The sequence below is a fragment of the Pseudopodoces humilis genome, chromosome 2 (assembly GCF_049639895.1).
Source record: "Pseudopodoces humilis isolate 2021_Gansu_Grassland_sample_001 chromosome 2, ASM4963989v1, whole genome shotgun sequence".
Taxonomy (NCBI): Eukaryota; Metazoa; Chordata; class Aves; order Passeriformes; family Paridae; genus Pseudopodoces; species Pseudopodoces humilis.
In genome coordinates this window covers 13,527,448-13,547,914 of record NC_142201.1, presented here as the reverse complement: position 1 = coordinate 13,547,914, position 20,467 = coordinate 13,527,448, and positions in this window count along the sequence as shown.

The window sequence follows — 20,467 nt, the reverse complement described above, 5'->3', positions numbered from 1 at the left end:
AGCCTTGGCCATTTATAACTCCTTCCACGTCATCTCTTGGACCTAAGGGTCATGCACCTTAGCCAAAAGTGGTCTCCACACCAGTCCAATACAAGCAGAAGAAACAGATAGTCCAGGTTTGAAAGCATGTGCACTTCACTCCTCACACCCTCCTCCTTCCTTCTCACCTCCCAGGGACTGAAAATTTTGTCACTGCTGACAGGGTCAGATTATCACATCACACTGACCTCAAGGAATTGTAAAATATCTGGCTTTTCTGCATGGAAACATGGATTCAGATGCACTCCCTGAAGGGAAATATGCAAAGATAAGCCAGCTCAACAGAGAAACCATGAGAACAATCATTCCCAGCCAGTGAAGGAAGCTGACAAAACAATTCATCAGTGACTTCTAGAAGTTCAGATTATCAGTGGTAAAGTATGCTCTGCCACCACATGTGGGTTTTGCACGAAACCAAGATGATGCTGAAAATACAAGGAGCTCCCAACAGCTTGTTTAGCACCAAGGAGGGACCAGTTCCTTTGGGAATCTGAGTAAGAAATACATTACTAGCTTATTGTATAAAGAATACAAGTACTGTAAATGGTGGTATCATGTCTTCTGCTGGGACCTTCTACACAGATTCAGTGAACCACAGGAAATCTGCTCTGTCAAAAAAAAAAAACAAACCCACTTCCCCTGTGGACACCAAAGAAAATATCATATTCTGTTAAAATCAGTTAGTGGAAAATTTTCTGAGCTAAGACAAATACAAAACCAAACAAAACAAAAACCCAAACAAACAAAAAACAAACAAAAAACATAAAAACCCCAAAACCAGACAAAAACAAATGAAAAACCTGAAAAGAAAGCTGCTATCTACAACCTTGGTACATTTAAATGTTTCCTTGATTTTATAAACAAGGTTGCACTGACATGTAAAATACCAATGTCCATTTTGTGTGCCTCTGAAAACAGCCATCAAGGAAGATTAAAACCAGCATTATTCCCAGTCTAAAAACAAGCCCTGAAAAGCACTGTACTCCATGTATCTCTCAGTCATGCTTTGTTCCTTTTACACTGCTCTGTCACAAATGGGCTCTCAAACCACCTGATAACACTGATCACCTTGCAGGGAGAGATAAAAGGAGTCTCTTTTTGAGCAGACTGAGAACTCTTCTCTTGTCTGTCTCACCACTGGGAAAACGCAGCTCTGGACACTGATTTCTGAACCCAGGAGTGTGAAGGTGGCCCTGTTACAATCACTACCTGCTTCACCATGGGCAGAAAGTAAAAATGAGCTCAGCATCCTCATTTCTGAAGAAAAATTTCCGCAGTTGTGAAATCTGTTTTTTTTTTTTTTTCCTATTAGCATGTTAGTAGACCAGATAGACCAGTTCTGCTTAACAAGCTGGTCTTGACTAAAATATCAGTAAAATTAAGGAGCCTCTAGAACAGCACTCTGCTTTACCCACACTGATACTCTGATTCACTGAAGATGGGTGAAATTGTGAGCTTGACCCTCTCTATTTCAATGCAGAGTGCCCAACAGACATGTACAAACCTTATGCTGCTATCAAAAAATTCTCCATAACAGGGCAGCTGGTAGACAAATCTTTCAAATAACTATTCAGACAGACTCAGGTTACCTCAACCTTTTCCTCATCCACTGTTAGCAGTTTACCAGCACTGTTCATCAGGGGCATTCACCTGCTCTGACCTTCCTCTTCTGCTTAACACACCTGTAGAAGCCCTTCCTGCTAATCTTCCTTGCCAAGTTCAGTTTCAGCTTCACCTTGGCCTTCCCCACCCTATCTCTACACAACCAAACTTCATCCCGGTACTCTTCCCTGCTCACCTGTTCTGGTTTCCACTGCCTGTGCTTCTTTTCCTTTAGTTTGACCAGCAATTCCCTGTTCAGCCACGCCAGTCTCTTGCCTTCCTTGCCTTATTTCCTGCTCCTGGGGATTGCCAGCTCTATTGCTATTTTCATAATATTTGCATAGGAGAAAAGGTTCTATGAATTAGTCATTGTTGTGCTCCAGAGACCACTACTAATTCAACCTACAAACCTCAGTGATCTCCATACTTACATCTCCTGAAAGACTTTCTGAGCGCAGTGCTGGGCATTTCAAGTATTTTATGGCAATCTACAAGGCCAACAGATACCAGAGTCTTGTTGGGCTGAAAGAGAAGTAGAACCTGCAGTCTGCTGAAGGGCAGGATGGCTATGCTGGTTTAGGTGTGCTCCTCCTTGAAACATGTGGTGGTCAGACCCCAGAGACCTGCCTTGTGCCTTGTACCTGAGCTGGTAACACTGACTGCCCCCTCCAATTTAGTGATTGCACTGGAGGAAAGCTGGAATGGAGGAGACTCCTGCTTCACACTGGTCAGTTGGACAAGAACTGCATGGGCTTGGCAACACCAGCCCATTCCTGTTCACATTCCAGAAGGTTAAGGTCAATCTATTCAGACCTTCTCAAACCTATTTTAGTTCTGCATCTGAAAATTCTACTGAGGCCATCTTTGGACAAAAAACCGTGATGAGCAGTGAGTCGATAATTCTGCTGTGGTGGCTGTCCCTCAGTGCTGCTACAAACCCTTCCAAACCACACTGCTCAGAACATGTGGAAATCGTGTGTAGTCTTCCAGGAAGCTTTTCATTTTCTATTCACTTCCAGCAGTAGGAAAGCCTTCATCAGCTTTCCATTTTAAACATCAAATCAAACTAAGTCTGAAGATTATTGTTTTCCTATGCAAAACAAATGAATAATTAATTGTCATGGGATTTCTCTGTGTAGTTCCCATCCATGAGGAATTAGCTGGAGTCCTTGAGACTGAAAACAATTAATGAACACAGGATGTGCGGTCTCTGCATGAACATTTTGGATTATTTCACATCATATTCTGCCAATAATTCCACCATTGCTAAAGTGTAAAGCTCAGAAGTTACAGCACATGTGCTGATGATACATTTCCAGTAATGCCCCAGATGTGATCACCTTTAATTTCAGTGGAACACTGGCAACAATTCACACTCAGCATGTATTACAGTGGCTGTAAGAGAGTCATTAGGGTGGGATGCAAATATCTGAAATGAACAATGAACAAAATTTGGCAAGTGCTAATAGAACCATTAAAATATCTGAATAACAAGAAAGATGTTTACTTCTCCCCACAATGGAAGGGTTTAAAACTATTCAGAGCTTGAACATTAAGCTCTATGTGTTGTTCAGAAAACACAGCAGTGTTAGCACCACTGTATCGCAACCCAGCCTCTCGCAGCCACACTCTCACTGCCCATGCAGGTGTCCCAGTACCATGATTGTTCACTGCCCTAACAATTTATAAAGGGTACCTTGGAATAGACCCAATCTAAACCCAAGAAATAGAAAGGATAGGATTAATTTACAGCTAACTATTATGTCTCCAACCCTGGCCTCCCTGGCTGCAGACTCCTTACTGTTTTCTAGCACAGACTCTTTTACAAAAACCCACAGTCTGGAAAAAGCTTGTTTTAATATGAAAAATCTTTTGTGGCCTGTAAGTATCCTTGCTCTAATGTTAAAGGACATCCCCTTCATATCTGGAAAGTGCATGGCCACATTGGGCTTATTCCAATTCCTAGAGAACATATGCATTGATAACACTTACGTAGAAGTATAAATTTGTTTCAGTGGCTTTTGCAAGCTGAATGAACTCAAATTGCCAGAACATCTTGTCTGTTTCTTCCCAGCTGTAGATGCTATAAAGCAAATCCTAGAAATTAATGAGTAAACTTCAAAAGAGCTTGAAGTTGCTTTCAATGGAAAATCAAACGTTTGAAAAATTTTTTTCAGTAACCATCTCCCTGATGACATAAAACTGATCTGGAAATCTCACAAGCACTGTCATTGCAAGGTCAGCAATTCAAGCCTGTGATGCCAAAAAGCCAGCTCATGATATCTTGAGGGCTGCTCCTGAAAGTAGAAAATTAAAATGGATATAAAAGAAAAAAAACATCTTTAGAGTTGAACAGATACAAAATGTCTCCATCTATTATGAAAACAGTGGCCCCAAAAAACCGGAGAGCTCCAAGAAGTGTCCCACCTGAGAGAAAAACCCTTCCATTTGCATTCATAGTTTTTTAGATACCAGAGAAATCAGAGAAGAAACTTAGAAGTACCAGAGATATGAAAAACGGACAATTTTGTTCACATTCACAAATATAATCACTGAGGAGACAATAATTCACAAATTTTGATATTTCTGATGAATATGCTGAACATGACGGAATTTACCCAGCTCTGACTTTCAGAACTGCTGCCTTTTGACTTTGAGATGAAACTGTGAGGAATCAAAATACCAGATACTACTGCATAAATGTGTGCAAGTATCTCAGTGAATCTTTTGAAAAAGGGAATGGATAGCAGTTGAGTTCATTAGGAATAAGAATTGCAAAATATATTAGAGTCCTCTAGAAACTGCATTCTGTGTTCAAGAGCCTGCTGTTCCAGTTGTTGTTTTGTGGAGCCTAGGTGACAGGAATGCTTTATCCTGGGCCTAAGTCACCACTTTAAGTGGTTCCCGCCCTAACACACGTCCTAAATGCTGCTTTTATTCTTTTGTAACAATTATGCTTTGTATGAAAAGGAACTTGTTTTATACAGTTCACTTATGCCCAGAAGGAGAAACCTCACTAGTTTTGTGATCATTTTTAGAAGCAGTGTCCCTGAAGATGGCACATTTGGAAACGGCATTATTTCATACTGCTGCATAGCAGCAATTGGCACCCTAGTCTATAAAAGATACTGCTTGAACAATATAAAATAGCCAACACCTGCAAGGAGAAACAGAGTTCTTTTCTATCCCAAAATATACTCTGCAGAGTACCTGTTGTAATTCATTTAATCTAATTTACTAAAGGAGAGATGAATCCCCTTGCTGCAATCAAGCTATTTTTAAAAAGAGATTGGTGGTGATTCAGCTGAATGGTGACTAAACCACTGACAAATTTCCCCTGTCAGCTTGTGTGTATAAAAAGATGCTTTGCCGGAATGCATCATCTGCAGATACCACTATTTTTTGGACTGATTGGGGGTTTTCCAGTCAAACTCTATTACTTTAATTATTATTTAAAATTATATGCATATGAGGTTTTAGCACATTTCAGAGAGGCGTCAGGTCATACAATTGAGCTGTACTGGGTTTGCATGGCTAGGAGTGGCTTCTGTGGGCAGTTTCCAGAAGCTTTCCCCAAGTCCAAGAGAGCCAATTCCAGCTGGCTACAAGATGGACCCACCATGGAGGGAGGCTGTGTGGGAGGAGAAGCTCTGCAGGCACCCAGGTCAGTGCAGAAGGAGGGGCAGGAGGGTGCAGGTGCAGGTGCAGATTCTCCTGCAGCCCCTGGTGAAGGTCATGGTGAGGCACCTGCTCCCCTGCAGGCCCTGCAAGGGAAAGACAGTGAAGCAGGTGGATGGCCAAAGGAGGCTGTGACCCCACAGGAAGCCCAAAAGACTCACTCTGGAGCCATTTATGAAGGACTGTCTTCCATAGAAGAGACCCTCCACTAGAGCAGGGGAAGAGTGAAGAGTCATTCCCCCAATGAGGGAAAAGTGGCTGAGACAAGGTCTGACCACAGACCTCGTTCCCCATCCCCTCGACTGCTGGATGGGAGGAAGGTAGAGAAAAACAGGAGTGAAGTTATGCCTGGAAAGAAGGGCGAATTAGGGGAAGGTGTTTTTAAGATTTGGATTTATTTTTCATTATCTTACTCTGATTTAATTGGTAATAAATTAAACTAACTTCCCTCAGCTGAGTCTGTTTTGTCCATGACAATAACTGGTGATCTCTCCCCATCCTTATCTCGACCTACAAGCCTTTCACTGTATTTCCTCTCCCCTGTCCAGCTGAGGAGGGGAGTGCCAGAGTAGTTTTAGTGACTACCTGGTGTCCAACCAGCATCAACCCTGCACACAAGCCACAACAGAGAGAAAGGAAAACAGGTATTGCACAAGATCATTAGTGAAAACTGCTGATTTAATTTACTTTAATTAATTTAATTTACTTATATGAATTTACTTTATGTTAACTTTGTATGAATGTATCTTCTGAAAGGATAAACAGAGATACATTCCCATGAACCGAAAAGCAAAACTCTGAATGTTAGTCTGCAGCTCAAAAGATGGAGGTTGAGTTGCTTGCTCTCTACAAGCTGCTGCCTTTGGCAGGTACAGGATTACATCTATGGACTAGAGATGACTCTGATGTCTCCTACAGCTCTTCCTGCCTGCAAACGTCCAGTTAATATAGCAGAATAAGGAGGGGAGAAGGTGAGTTCTTAACAATCAGCAGACAGAAAGACATTAAATCCGTAAAGTAAACTGGAAATGGAATTGAGAAACATCATAGTCCCTTGAGTAGGGTACTTAATTACTCTATAGCTCCTTTGGAAACTGCTTTCTAGGAACTAGAACAGAAGCTCATGCTCATGACATTTATCAGGATGTAACTATGGAATATAATAATCCCCGCAGTTCACTAGTGGTTTTCTTGGTTCTGAAAAACTGATTTCCTAGGAAATTACTTTTTAAGATCTAACTGTAGTTCTGTCTGGTTTCTCTGATGATTTACAAGACTAGATAACCTCTTTTCTTGCCATGGTGAGAACAAGCCTTAGAGAGCACAGATGAATGTTTGTCCTTCTCTTCACCTTGACTTTAAAATCTCACAGTTTATGTCAGTGAAAATTGTAACACATTTAATTAGCTATTTTGTTGATGCAGAGTTAAAGACAGTTTAGTAAATAGTCTATTATTTCTATACTTGTAAGTCAATAATCGAAATTATGTTGTTCACAGGACAGCATATGCAAATAAATGTGCCTATGATAGACTGAAAGCATATTCACTGACATCTAATAGGTGTTTAATTGCTTTGGAGTGCTACTAAAAAAAAGCAATATTATTAGGATGTTTTTCTTACAAATGGATTTTAAAAGCATATGGTCAGTGCTGTATAATTGCAGTCTTATAATTAAAACTAAATGGGTTAGAAATTACAAGGTAGAAGAAAATAAAAGCTCAGCAGCAAGTATATGTATGGCTAAACATGGATTAGTGTGTGCTGCTTGTGGGTGCACCTAAATGCTGTGCTCCAGCACTACACCTGCCAGGAATTACCATTATGGCTTAGGAGGAACTGTGGCTGTCTAAGGAGACCTGAGGGAAACGAATTCTTGGCTGGGGCTGACATGAGTACAAATTAACCAATTAAGGCACCTGTATCAATATAAGCATCCTGACTCATTGTTTAATGGGATAATTGAAATTCTGTAGAGGAAATAAAGTTGATTACAGGGATCAAACAGAGTGAAAGCTCTCTAAGCATTTGTCTCTCGCTTGTGACAAGCTGCTGCTTATGAGGCTGCTGACATGGAACAAATAGCAGTATGGGGAGTAAAAGGTCAGGTCATTACTTTTTAGTGCTTACAATAAAATTGTGTACATGCTATGAAGAAAGAGACAAAGCTCTGTGTTTAACAATAAACATGAAGTCTATATTTCCAACTTTTTGTATGTATCTGAATTCCCAGAATGTTCTGGTTTTACCTGATAAATTGTTCTTGGTATAATGCAATTCAGCAGATTTTCTCATCATCTATAAATTAATTTACAATACAATCCTAGGTGTCTACTCCTTGGTTTTGATGGGTGGATATGCCCATGAAAGCATATGATGAACAGATGGTGGAAGATAAACAGTCAGAGATGAGGGGCTAGTTGGGTCCTTCAATCCAAAGAAATAAGATGCAGATGATTTACTCTCTATAAACAGAAGACAAAGTGATCTCCAGAGAGAAGAAACAATGGAAATAAACTCACTGTATTCTCAGGAAGCAATCTATCACAGAAGGTCAGCAGGCCTTTATGTTTGAAGAAGAAAATGAAAAGTCATCTGTGGCTTACTGTGTCCAAATTTATTATTTCCTTTGAAGGATTCAAAATATTTTTGTCCAATGGAAACTGTGGCCTACGTAACTTGTCTTGCATGTTTCTGAAGAGTTAGGCTGGTTATTTGGGAGAAAAAAAAAAGAAAATCAGTTGCAATAAAAGACCGCATTATCTTTTCTTCATGTGTCAGATGAAAGGTTTGGGTGTATGAGACTTGTCATATTTTATCTGGGATATCAACAGAGAAACAATAAAGAATACCTAATACTTTATTTATTTATTCCCATTCTCCTATATTTTTTTTTCCCTTCTCTTTTTCATTCCTGCTTTCATTCATTACTCTTTGCAGGACCCAAATCTTTCAAGGATTCCAGCTGTAATGAACTGTATTTCCCAGGATGCAGCTCTTCCATTGGTATAGGATGAGAATCTTAGAGTTCAGTTTTGGAACTTCAGAAGCAGCTGGGAACCATGAAATCGAATAAGGCCCAGTACTACAACTCTTTAGGCTACATAAATCTGCAAAGCAAAAGTCTTCCATTTGAGGAATTTAAAATAATTTCCTTTCAGTTGAAAATGTTCAACCATCCTTGTCCTGGGGTGACTTTATGGTACTGGTATCGCCAGTTGCCTGGTTTATGTTATATATTAAGTATTATATATTAAGTTCTGCACCTTTAAGACTGACTTTGAGAGCTCAGGAAGTTAAAACTGCTGGAGGCTGGGAGTTTTTTCTCCTGGCCGATAGCTAACCATTTCTGAGAATTGACAGTGGTTTTAACCATTGAAAATTGAAATCAACCTGTGAACACCACCTTAAGACTTAAGCTTGAGACTTTCTCTCTCTCTTTGGTTTCTGGCTTCTGAAGAGGTAACAGGGCTCTGGTCCAGCCTCCTCCCCCACACCAGGCCGGACAAGGCCGCAGAGAGTGTGTGGGGTGGGGAGGGGAGCGGGGCCAGGCCAGGCCGGTTCCTGGCTCGGCTGCAGTTTCTGCCACTGCTGGGTTTCACCAGAGACTGCCAAGGAAGGAGAGAGAAAGCTCTTGACCTGCGGCAGGCTGAGACAGGGACCACACTCTCCAGAGCAGCCATGAAGAATCTTTCATCGCAGACAACTCCAGCTGCTGCTCCGGCAGAGATCACAGAACCATCTACAAAGCCTGAGCAAGATTTTAACCTTTTCATTACCCAGATGAGACTTGCAGATTAATCCTTTTTTCCAGAGAGAGGGGAAGAGAGAGTGATCAACATGTAAAGAGACACCATAAACTATCAAAGACAGTGAAGAGAGGAATTAAGCTTCAGAGGGAGAAGAGAAATAAGGAGATGCTTTAATAAGCTGAAATATTTTTCTGTTAAAGCTATGGAGATGGACAATAGTGTTCTGAAAAAAACTCCTTTAATTCATGACAGTATTTTTGGGGGAATAGAGTATTTCAAAGTACAAATTTAAGCAAATGGTGAAGTAGTTGTGATCCTATGAGATGCTGGAATCAAAAATGAGAAGTAATAGTTGAAGATTTGTGGCCTTTAAGAGGCAAAGAGAAAACTTCTATTTTCAGAGAGGCTCACAAACACAGATGACGAGAACTTTTGCCTTTGAATAACTCATCCTTAAAAATGACACCCCATCTTGACTCATTGACCCATAACACACCTCAGAGTGATGTGAAATGGGAGAAGTGAACTGATGGCAGAATTTTGGGGCAGCTGGCATCAGACAAATAGAAAGCCATGAAGAAAATAGTTTTCTTGTGAAAAAACTCCATAGACTGGCAGAAGAGGAGTTCTTTTTCTCTACAAAGACTGATGAAAAGCCTATTGCAAAACTGAGACTGTTTTAACCACCAAGTTTTTTTGTCTCTATGTTGTCATGTGAACAAGGGAATGGTTGAGTAGTGGGGAAAAAAGGGGTTTCTGGAGGTTTATTCTGGTTTCTTATTCTTGTAGTTTTTGTTAATAAACTTTCTTTGGTCCTTTTAAGTTTTAAGCCTGTTTTGCTCTTGTTCTAATCCATATCTCACAGCAAAAAGTAAGTAAGTTTTCTAGTGATTTTTTAGCTAATACTTTAAAACCACAACAATCCTGTTCCGATTTAATGGAATTCTGGCATTTCAAAATTTTTCCTAATTTTATATCAAAATCCAAGATGAAAAAGGATAGAAATTCTCTATTCAATAACAGAAATTCTCTATTCTGTAATGACTGGCATTGCCTAGAACACACAGCACACCATAATGTTACTGAAATGAATAAAATAAATGAGTACTCTGTAAGCTTCAGAACACATAATGAAATGAAAAATAATGAAACACATAATGAAACACAGAAGTCCATTAAATTTATTATATTCTATAATGAGAGTCTACCCATCTTATCAAACTTCTGTGATAAAGTTTGCCCCTTCTGGGCCTGATGAGCTTTGCAAATTGTACAAATGAAACAATTCTTATCCAGCATTACACACACAGAAGAAAGGTGCACACTGACCAAAAACAAGGACATGCAGAAATTCTTTAAATGAAACCACATTGAATGAGCCATTAGGATCCTTCTGTAGAAGAAAATGAGAAGAACAATCACATTAGGACAAGAAAATGACCAAAAATCATGCACTTTCTATAAGCCCATGATGAAGTTAGTGTCTCAGCAGATACCAGATTCTGCTTTGAAATCTGTTTATTGACCTGTAACTTATGCAAGCAGGATAACTCAAAGGTAATTGACAAGAGAGAGAAAGAAGTAATATGTTGTCGAATGTGCCCTGAGCTGTTTTCTCACCACAAAACTCTCCAATACATGTATGTCTTGTAATTAAATCTTATATAAAATTCTTGCTGAATACAACTATCATAGCTTTCAGATATATCTGTCCTGGAAGAGCTTACAAAAAAAATATATAACAAGAAAAACAATGTATTCTGCTCTTGGAATTTCATATAGTATAAGGTAAAGTATGCTCTTTGTTGCCACTTGCAGCAACAAAGCCAAAAACATCAGTGTGTGATTAGGACTGAAATCTCTTCTTCATCTGAGATTGCTTTCTAAAATCAAATTCAGGCAGAGAGAAAAGGAGAAGCAAACAAGTTTACTGCAGCTCTGCAGTAGCAAGTAATTAAGATAGCTACTTGAGGAACATAAAGTGAAGCACCAGATTCTTCAAATAATACGATAATTGAAACACAGGTGTTGAATATCCAGTTATGTGCAGATCTCTCTCCTCTCAGAGAATGGAAAGGCCACAGAAGGGTTAGGCTGAGATGAATGACAATGCAGGGGAAAAAAGCCAGTTTGTGAACTAGAGGACAAATCTATCTCAAACTAAAATTTGTCATCGGCTGTGTTGTACAGGCAGTCTGTTCAAACACATGACAAATGACACTGCTATTCATAGAGCAGGCATAACACAGGTTGCCACAATCTAAATCGTTACCAATACTGTCCCATGTACCAAGAAATGTCACATATTCAGCTCTAGAGCACCATGGGCTGAAGGTGTGCTTAAGAGGAAATTGCAGTTAATACAGTCAAAATTATCTGATTGGCAGTTATGTGAAACTAACCCTTATGGTTTGTTAAAAAAACCAAAAAAAACCAATCATTGAGGCTTTTAGCACCTCTTTTTAGTTGCATTACATTTCAGGAAATGAGAAATATTTAATCTCTGCTTATAAGGAAGCAATATTTTGTTTTGACATCAGGTCTGGAGAGCAGATTCATCCAAATGCTCCACATCAACGCTTGATTTGCACAGCTATGAAAAAAGGGTGCATCTCCAACTTATTTGTAACCCCCTCCTTTCTTCTTAAATGTATTTCAAGAAGGGCACAGATTGTCTAGCCACTGAGTTACATAAAAATACATGGATAATAATGTTCTGGCTTCTTCATACAGCTTCATGGAGAATCTTGGCTTCAGGCCAAACAACTGCAAAAGCAAAGCTTTTTTCCCCTCAGCATTTTAGCAAAGTGCACATAATACATCTTTAAGTAAATTAGTGTTATAACAGGTTTCCACTGATCTGTCTTGAGGAATCAAATGAGAACCAAAAATAGGTCCTATTTTCAGTTTCCTCTGAGCAGCAAAATGATTTGAAATCCTTCCTTGCCACAGGAAACAAACAGATAAAAAACCCAAGTTTGGTAATGATTCAGTAAATATATGTGCCTTTTCAGTATTTAAATCCAGGAGCCAAGCAACTCTTTATTAGAGGATTTTCAACACCTCCAATAAAGGTAGGAAGCAAGCGTAACTCTCCAAGAAAACCCCTTCCTTTGTGGTCAGATGTTTTGTGGCATTTTCAGAGGAAAACTCAGTTCAGAGTATGCAGCAGATGCCAAAGCCACCTCTGCAGAGAGGTGCAGAACATGTAAGTAGCCACACACCATAAATATAGCTATGCTTTAGGGACTGGCAAAGTATAGGTGAAGATATGATCAGATACTATTCATTGGAATAAACAGTACAGGTTAAAAAATTGATTGTAACTTCAACTTGAATTATGAAAAGGGGAAACCCCGCCACCTGGAAAATTCCTGCAAAATGGCAAAGTCATTGAATCAGTAACAAACACAGCAAGCATTTTAAAGCAGAAGAGCCCTTACCTTTAGGGCTGATGGGATTATATGCAGTTTTTCAAGTAACTACTCCTGGATTTGTCTGAGATAAGTGTATTTTCAAAAATGGAAACAAGATTATCTCATTTAAAGGTTTAGTACTCCCTTAAAATATTTATGTAAAAAAAGTGGTCCCTGGCAAGGAGATTTGGATGTGCTGAAGGAGAGGACAAAAAGTAGAAACAGTAGCTCAGCATTCAGCTCAATTTTAGTACATACTTTTTTAAAAAGGGTAAAATCATAGTGCATGATTTCTTAGGTAGAGATCAAATCCCTTAAACAAGATTTCACTGAATGTACTTGATTGGCATAAACCAGACCATCTCTAATTTTGCTAAAAACACATGCACATCAAGTTATTTTTCTTAATGCCTGTTAATAGAATTGGCATCAAGTAACAAAAAATAATCTTTTTTTGTATCATTGTTGCTAACGTGATGTTCTGTTTGTTTTTCAGCAAGGCAAAAGTATAACACTCATCACTAATGGCAGTGGCAGTGTAAGGAGGTAGCATGATTATCATGACATCAAACTAATTAAGATTAGCCTGAAGAAAGCAAAGGATGCCCTCCTCTCCAGCTCTGAAGAACAAAAGAAACGGGGAGAACAAGGAAATATTAATAACAGTTTATACAAGAAGTGCTTGATTTTGTTCTGCTTATGTGGAATTACAGCTGAATCAAGTGAAAGGAGAGAAAGGGAAAGTATTCCTTGGTCCTTAGAAAAGTAACAAATGGGTTGTTAATTGGCAAGTGTTTAAAGGGTTGGTTCTAATCAGGGTAAATGGGCTTGTTTTTCCAACACTGGGTCTCACGTCAAAACAACAAGAAACAATTGAAAAATCTTTGCTGAAGAAAGCAAGAGGAAGTGGGTTGTCACCAGCTGTTCGAAGAGCAAATCCTCCAGCAAATGTGAAGCAGCAGATGCCTGGGAAGCACAGGGAATGTAAATGCATATGAGTCATCCCATAAGCTTAGGGGGGACAAGCTGCAGGCCAGATCCTGGGGCAAAGATTTTTGTGACTTTAACCATCTCTTCACTTGCTTTGTACTTTGTTCAAGTACACAGTATATTTTTTTGGAAGAAGGTGTTTTTAACCCCTGTTAAAGAGCCCTGAGCAGAAGGAGAGCATCTTACAGAAATATTATTCTTTGGGCCTATGGCATTAAAAAAAAGGGAATGGTCCAGCATCATTGTCTGTCCAGCAGTGAGAAGAGATTAAAGCATTACCCCCTTTACCCTCTTTTTTTAGGTTCATGATAATGATAAAAATTGTTAAAAGGATCATTTTTATAATTTCCAGCATTTAAGTATTTGTTTTACACTTCATTTTCATAAACTGGCACACTGGGAAAGGATAGAAATTGGCACAGCAGCAAAAATAGAACTACCTGCTGTGTTTCACAGAGATAATCCCAAGGATCCCATTTTAGGCTGGTTGCCCCTGGGCAGAGGAATGAGACCCTCCAAAAGTTGAAGTATGATGGAACTTGAAATGAAAGTGACAGAAGGATGTTCTGCAGAAATTTTCAATAAAATCCTGTTTTTCCTAAAAGAAATAGCAAGAAAGAGGCAGAAGGAGGAGTCCCAGACTCAGCTCTTGCCTTGGCTGTCCCAGGTGTACATATTTAGGCACTCTTATACTCTGGTCATTATAAAAAACACACTGATTTGCACAATTCCATAATCTTATAAGAAAATAGGTCATTGGGGATTATCAAATTATCATCCATTTAATTTCAAAATTCTCTTCTTGTTTTACCCAAGCAACACCAAGATCTCACATGGAGAGGAAAAAAAGGCTTTAGTAGAAGACTTTGCATGGAGGTGGATCTACATTTTGAATCCATTTTTATGTTTCATGTTACCATGTTCCACTGTGACAGATCCTGAGAATTCCCTCATTCCAGTCACACTCAAAGCAGGTATCCCCAGTTTCTCCACTGAATTCATGCTGCTTAACATGTCACAAACAAGGAGAGGGTTTTTGTGCTTTAATGGAGAACTCCAGAGCTGACTGGAAACAGTGATTTAATTTTGTGAAAATATGACGATACTTTGATATTAGAACATACTGATATGTGACCTTTCCTGGTTTAAAGAAAACAAAAAACAAAAAGGAGAAAGAGGGAGTGAGAAGGATGAGCCCTCAATAGCCAGTGGTGCAGACATTTGGAAATTCACCTGTGCCAGAAGGGACACATCAGGAGTATCAAGCCAGTGGGGAAGCAGTGACCCTCTGAGCTGCATTGGGTGATGATTTTCAGGCTCCATCGGGTTGATGCCATGAACATGGTGGAACCTGTCACATATAGCTGCAGACTCTATCAGTGGTCAGCAGAGGCATGTAAGATTACAGCTTTCTTTGGGGTATTTTTTCTGCAAAGCTACTCCTTAAGAAATAAAAAACCCCAACCTGATCTCAGGAAGGAGGACTGAGGACTGTGCTTTGCCATGTCTTGTTGCAGTGAGGGTGGCTGTGACAAACCTTTAGGTCCCCTGATTTCAGGGCAGAGGTTGGCAAGAAAATAGGAATGGGAACGATGGTTGGCACCAGGGGAAGAATACTTTAATATGGAATAAAAGAAAATAGTGACGATCCCTAAAAGCTGAACAATAACCAGGGAGAGCTCCATGGGGGTGACCAATCAAAGACAAGAACAAAGAAGGGTACAACAATATATAACCTCAGGGGAGGAACATTCTGGAAACAAAACCATATAAGGAAGACAACTAACCAATAGGAGAACAGAATTTGGACCACTTATCAAAACAACCTCAAAGGCTCCTGGGAGGAGAACTCAGGCTCATCCTGATTTAAACAAATGTTTCCCAGGGCTTATAGAGAGGCTCAGCTTATCAGGGGTGAAATTTGGCTCTGTCTTAGTCAGGCTAACTCCTGCAGTGTCTCACTGCAGAGCACAGGTGGGAGCCAAGCATTAGCAAATCCTTCAGTACCTGGGAAAATTTAGCAGGAAAGGAATGAAATGAGATCCTGCTGCCCTTTATCCCTTGTTTGCCAGACATATATGGTTGAAAGAAACTGCATATGTGATCCAAGCCAGATTCTTCTCCAGGTTCATGATGTGTTCACTACTCTAATTGCATTTCCCATGGCCAGTAGTCAGGGTTCCACTGTGGGAAGGGATGGGACAGCATGAGGGAGCCTGACTGCACACAGACTTGTCCTCAGACCTGGGAGGCAAACTGTGACATGACCGTAGCTCATGGTGGTTGGTTCTTCAGTGATGAGGGTGGACCACAGAGCAGTGACTGTATTTCCAAGGGAGAGAAATCCAGCCTGACTTGGTTTTGTCATAAGTGATTAGATTTTATAGTGTGCTTATGTACTTCTCCTAATCAAATTAGCATGTTGGCTCAAAATCAGCCTAGCAGAAAACCTCTCATTTTCTTATCCATTCTGCTTCATTTATCACCTGGAATTACCAAAGTTTTGAGGTTTCCTTTTTCTCTCTGACTAGGCCCAGTTCTGCTTAGCGTATAAAATTTGAAACATTCATCGCCCAAGGTTGCAAGAGCAATGAATATTTATAATCCCATCTTCCCAGCACACTCAGAAGTGTCTCACAGTGTGACTTCACATTAGAAATGTCCCACCTGTGGGGATCACTCAGAAAAACACAGAATACAAGTCTGTACAACATAGAACAAGGTCAATACCCAAATTATGGGAATTATCACCTTAAAAAGGGTCACATATCTGACGATGCACTGCCCCAACACTGATTTATAGGTGCTGTATTATTGACTCTCCTCTGTGAAGACAGAATTTCAGCTATTAAGTTACGTTATTCCCTGGTTCTTTTTCTGAGGCTTCTCATGAATCAGCTGCAAATTGTATAATGCACTCCTCTCACCATTTACAGAGGTATCCCCTATCTCCAACAGCAAGAAATGGAAAAAGGGTTTCTCATCTGGCTTCAGAGCCCAGGGAAATATTATAGTTTAAAAAACATAGTGACTAGTGACAGGCAGGACTACGACAATGAGAACTGCTTAAAAAATACTGCAAATGAAATTTCCTGATCCTGCAGACATCTTCTGTTAATTCACTGCAAGTATGGGTCTTTTTCTAGTCTGAGGCCACACTTTTAGAAGGCCAGCCCCCATCACATTCGTCTCCAAAAATGCAATTAAAGCTTAATGTTAATTCAGATTATTTTCCTATTCAAGACAGAGCTATGAGGATTACAGTCAGTTTTAACACAGGAAAGTATGGTTCCTTCCACTTTATAGACAGGCAATTAACGTTCAGCAGCAACACTGAAATTAGAAACTATCTAGAGGCCATTTTAGGCCAAGAAAGTTTTGCCATTGATTTTAATGCATCAAGATATAACATATTCTCTAGTATCCTGTCCTTTCCTATTTTTCCCAAACTTTGGGTGAACCATTAAATTGAAGCCTGCCCTGTAAATCCCATAAGCTATTAATGTAGTTCCCTTAGCTGGAAGATAGATTAATGACCTGAGACTTCTGTAGAATATTTGCTACTTCAGTGCAAATTAATATCATATTTTATTCTCATTTTATACCCACATCCAGCACTTCCTTCTGCAAAGGATACCAGAAGGAGCTGATTATTTAAATGCCAAGATTCTAAATCTTATCTTCAAATTTTTAATCAAACTGTTAAACAGGAGTCTTAAATTGCTGCATTTCCATTTTTCATACTTCTCTCACCTCATTTTTCATGATAAGAACAAACAAAAAATTAAACACTCAGATATATTTAGGAGGGGTGTTGTAATACTAATGAAGTTTTGTAAGTATTTTATGTTTTTCAGGACTCTTCTCCTCCACACCTTGGGCTGGGACTAAATAAAAATGTCTCTCTCTTCACCCAGGTCTAAATTCTCAGTTTTAAAATAGGTAGTTTTAAATTTTCTAGGTATTTTATGCTATCCTGCCAATAATGATTTTGTCCACAGTGTCCTATCTTTTTTTGTATTTTTAATTAAATTACCAATTCTTCTTCCACTGCCTAAAATAACATTGTTTACTAAACACATTTCTCTGATGCTGAATGCAATTTCTGGAGAAAGCAAAATCATGAAAACATGGAAATGGCTTGAGACACATGTTTAGTTCTAGAGCCTCAGATCAGGCCTCCTTTCTGTAGGAATTAAAATTTATGGCAAGGTCTCCAGTTCCTCAGGCAAGCACAGCAGGCGATTAGAAGAAATAAAAGAAGTGGCAATAGAAGAAAAGACAAAGCTGTTTTCTCTTACTATTCCTTCTTGCCAGCACTTTAAAAAAGTTTGATCTCTATTTGTAAACAGTAAAACTAAGTTGAAACTTCAAACTTAAAGCAAAAATTTTCTTTCTATACTTCAAACCCTCAATAATAATACTACTAATAATAAAAAGAAAAAACATTATGAAAATCACAGAAAACAAACAGCAGTTTGGAAGGAAACTATAAATTTTATTTACAGTCTATATTTGCTATTATAAAAAATCCATGAAGAAAACACAGTCACTTTACAAAGGTTTTATTGTTGAATCCTTATGCTGTTTTGGCACCAGCGTTATGTATCAAATCATAGGCATATCATAAATTTAAAACAGATTTGCAAACACATTCACTTACACTTGATCAAGCTGCCTTGTAAACTTCAGTAGTTGGTATTGGGGATTGCTGTGGTCCAAACACTTTCGGGGAGCATATTTCAGACACTCACCCCTCTCTTGATTAGAAATATCCTTTATATCCAGTCTTAACAGATTTAGAACTCACTATGACATTTGTAGGGGACCTACAAGGAACATTTCATTCAACTGGCTGTCCACTTCAGGCCTCACCAAAATTGTTAAAGGTATTCTCTAAATGCCTCTTAAACTCTGAAAGGCTGGGGTAATCCACCACCTCTCCAGGAAGCCTCTTCCAGTGTTTGACCACCCTCTCAGCAAAGTGCTCCCTAACATCCAGTCTAAACCTCCCCTAGTGCAGGTCAGCAGGTCCTCCTGCTACAGGAGTTGTATCTGCCAGGTTAGTGGTTCCTCTCTCCTCTCCTGGTGCCCCATTTCCCAGTGGTGCTAATTATCACCACACTTCAAAGCACCTGATGCCCTCCACAGCTCTTTCTGCAGCAGCTAAACTCTTCCCTGTCCCTGTATGCACGCCTCTGCAGACTGGCCTTCCCATGGATTGGCTTTTCTGTGGCTCAACCTGCCACGTCTTCCTGCTCAACAAGGATCTCTGACGCTTCCTGCCTTCTCCTCTTACGTAGTTTTGTCAGTGGCCATCTGAATGTCACCATTTGTGTGACCATGCTGCGAGTCTTCCCTTCCAGCTGTGAAGGTACACTGGACAAAAGATTGGGCCACGCCCTCAGGTTCAGCTCAGTGAATTAACCGTGAGAAATTACTGGACAAGGCAGAAAATAGAGCAGGAAGTTAACAAGTGTTATAAATAATACCATGAAGGATGACCAAATTTCACACATGGGTAAGATGTGAAGATGGCCAAAGTGGGAGTTTTAGATTAGCTATCAGGAAAACTTTTGTCACTAAGAGTTACTAAGCATTAGAACAAGTAGCCCAGGGAAGATATTACCCTGGAAGTATTTAAAATATTTTAAAGTGTGGATGTGACACTTAGGAACGTGGTTTAATAGTGGACTTGGCAGTGTTAGGGTAAAGGTCATTTCCAACCTAAATGATTTAATGATCCTATGGAATCTCACATATAATGGAGGGGAGAACAAAGACATTTTGAAGAGTAAACCCTTGGGACTGCCAAATGATTAGATAGGCAACCCTATCAGAAATACAGAGGTAGCAAAAGAGACTTTTGAGGAAAAAGTAACCAGGATACAAAATTATTTGAGTAGACACCGAGAGAGAAAGGGAGGTGATCAAGATAAATGAGAGAACAGGCATGGGGAATGGAGGGGAGGGGAACAAAAGGGGACAGCTGAAATGCTGTTGCTTGAACTCTGCACCTGGTCACCACAATCCATCCTATCTTCTCATTCAACTCAACTCCTATTTTCTGCATAAGGTGTCTCCCATGAGAGTTCTTGCATGGACCCTTTGTTTGAGAAATAGCTTTGAAGTTAGAAAAGAGATACCAGGCTGGAGAAGCAAGAGAGCAGTGTAGGAAACATGGAAAAATCCAGAATGACAAACTCTGCCTGTCCTGGTTTCAGCTGTGACAGAGTTAATTTTCTTCCTAGTAGCTGGTACAGTGCTGTGTGTTAAATTCAGTATGACAATAATTTTGATAGCACACTGATGTTTTGGTTGTTGCCAGGTAGTGTTTACCTTAGGGCAGGGACTTTTTCTTCTATGCTCTGACAGTGAGGAACAGCACAAAAGCTGGAAGGGAACATAGCTAGGACAGCTGACCCAAATTGAACACAGGGATATTCCAGACCACAGAACATCATGCCCCCTGTATGAATTGGGGGTTACCCAGAAAGGGACTGATTGCAGCTCAGGGATGGGCTGGGTACCAGTCAGCAGGTGGTGAGCAACTATGTATTATTTGTCTTTTAGGTTTTATCTCTCTCTCTCCCTATTCTTTTTATTACTATTATTGTTGTACTTTAGTTCATTTCAATTACGAAACTGTCCTTATCTCAACACATAAATTTTACTTTTCTCCCCCGATTCTCCTTCCCATCCCACTTGAGGCAGGGTGGGGAGTAAATGAGCAGCTGTGTGGGACTTAGTTGCCAGCTGGGGTTAAACCACAACACCCCCATAAAATCCTAGCAGACACTGCTGTCTATTATTATTGGTTCATTGGTGCCCGAGTTGCTAAGCCTTTTGGCAGGGAAAATCAGAATGCACTTGACTCCACTCTGCTGTAGCCAGCATGCTTCCAGTGCCCAACATAATTATTTTAATGCCAGCTTGACTACCACTGCACTGCAGCACTGCCATACTTTGTCTCAGTGAGAAAGGGAGCAA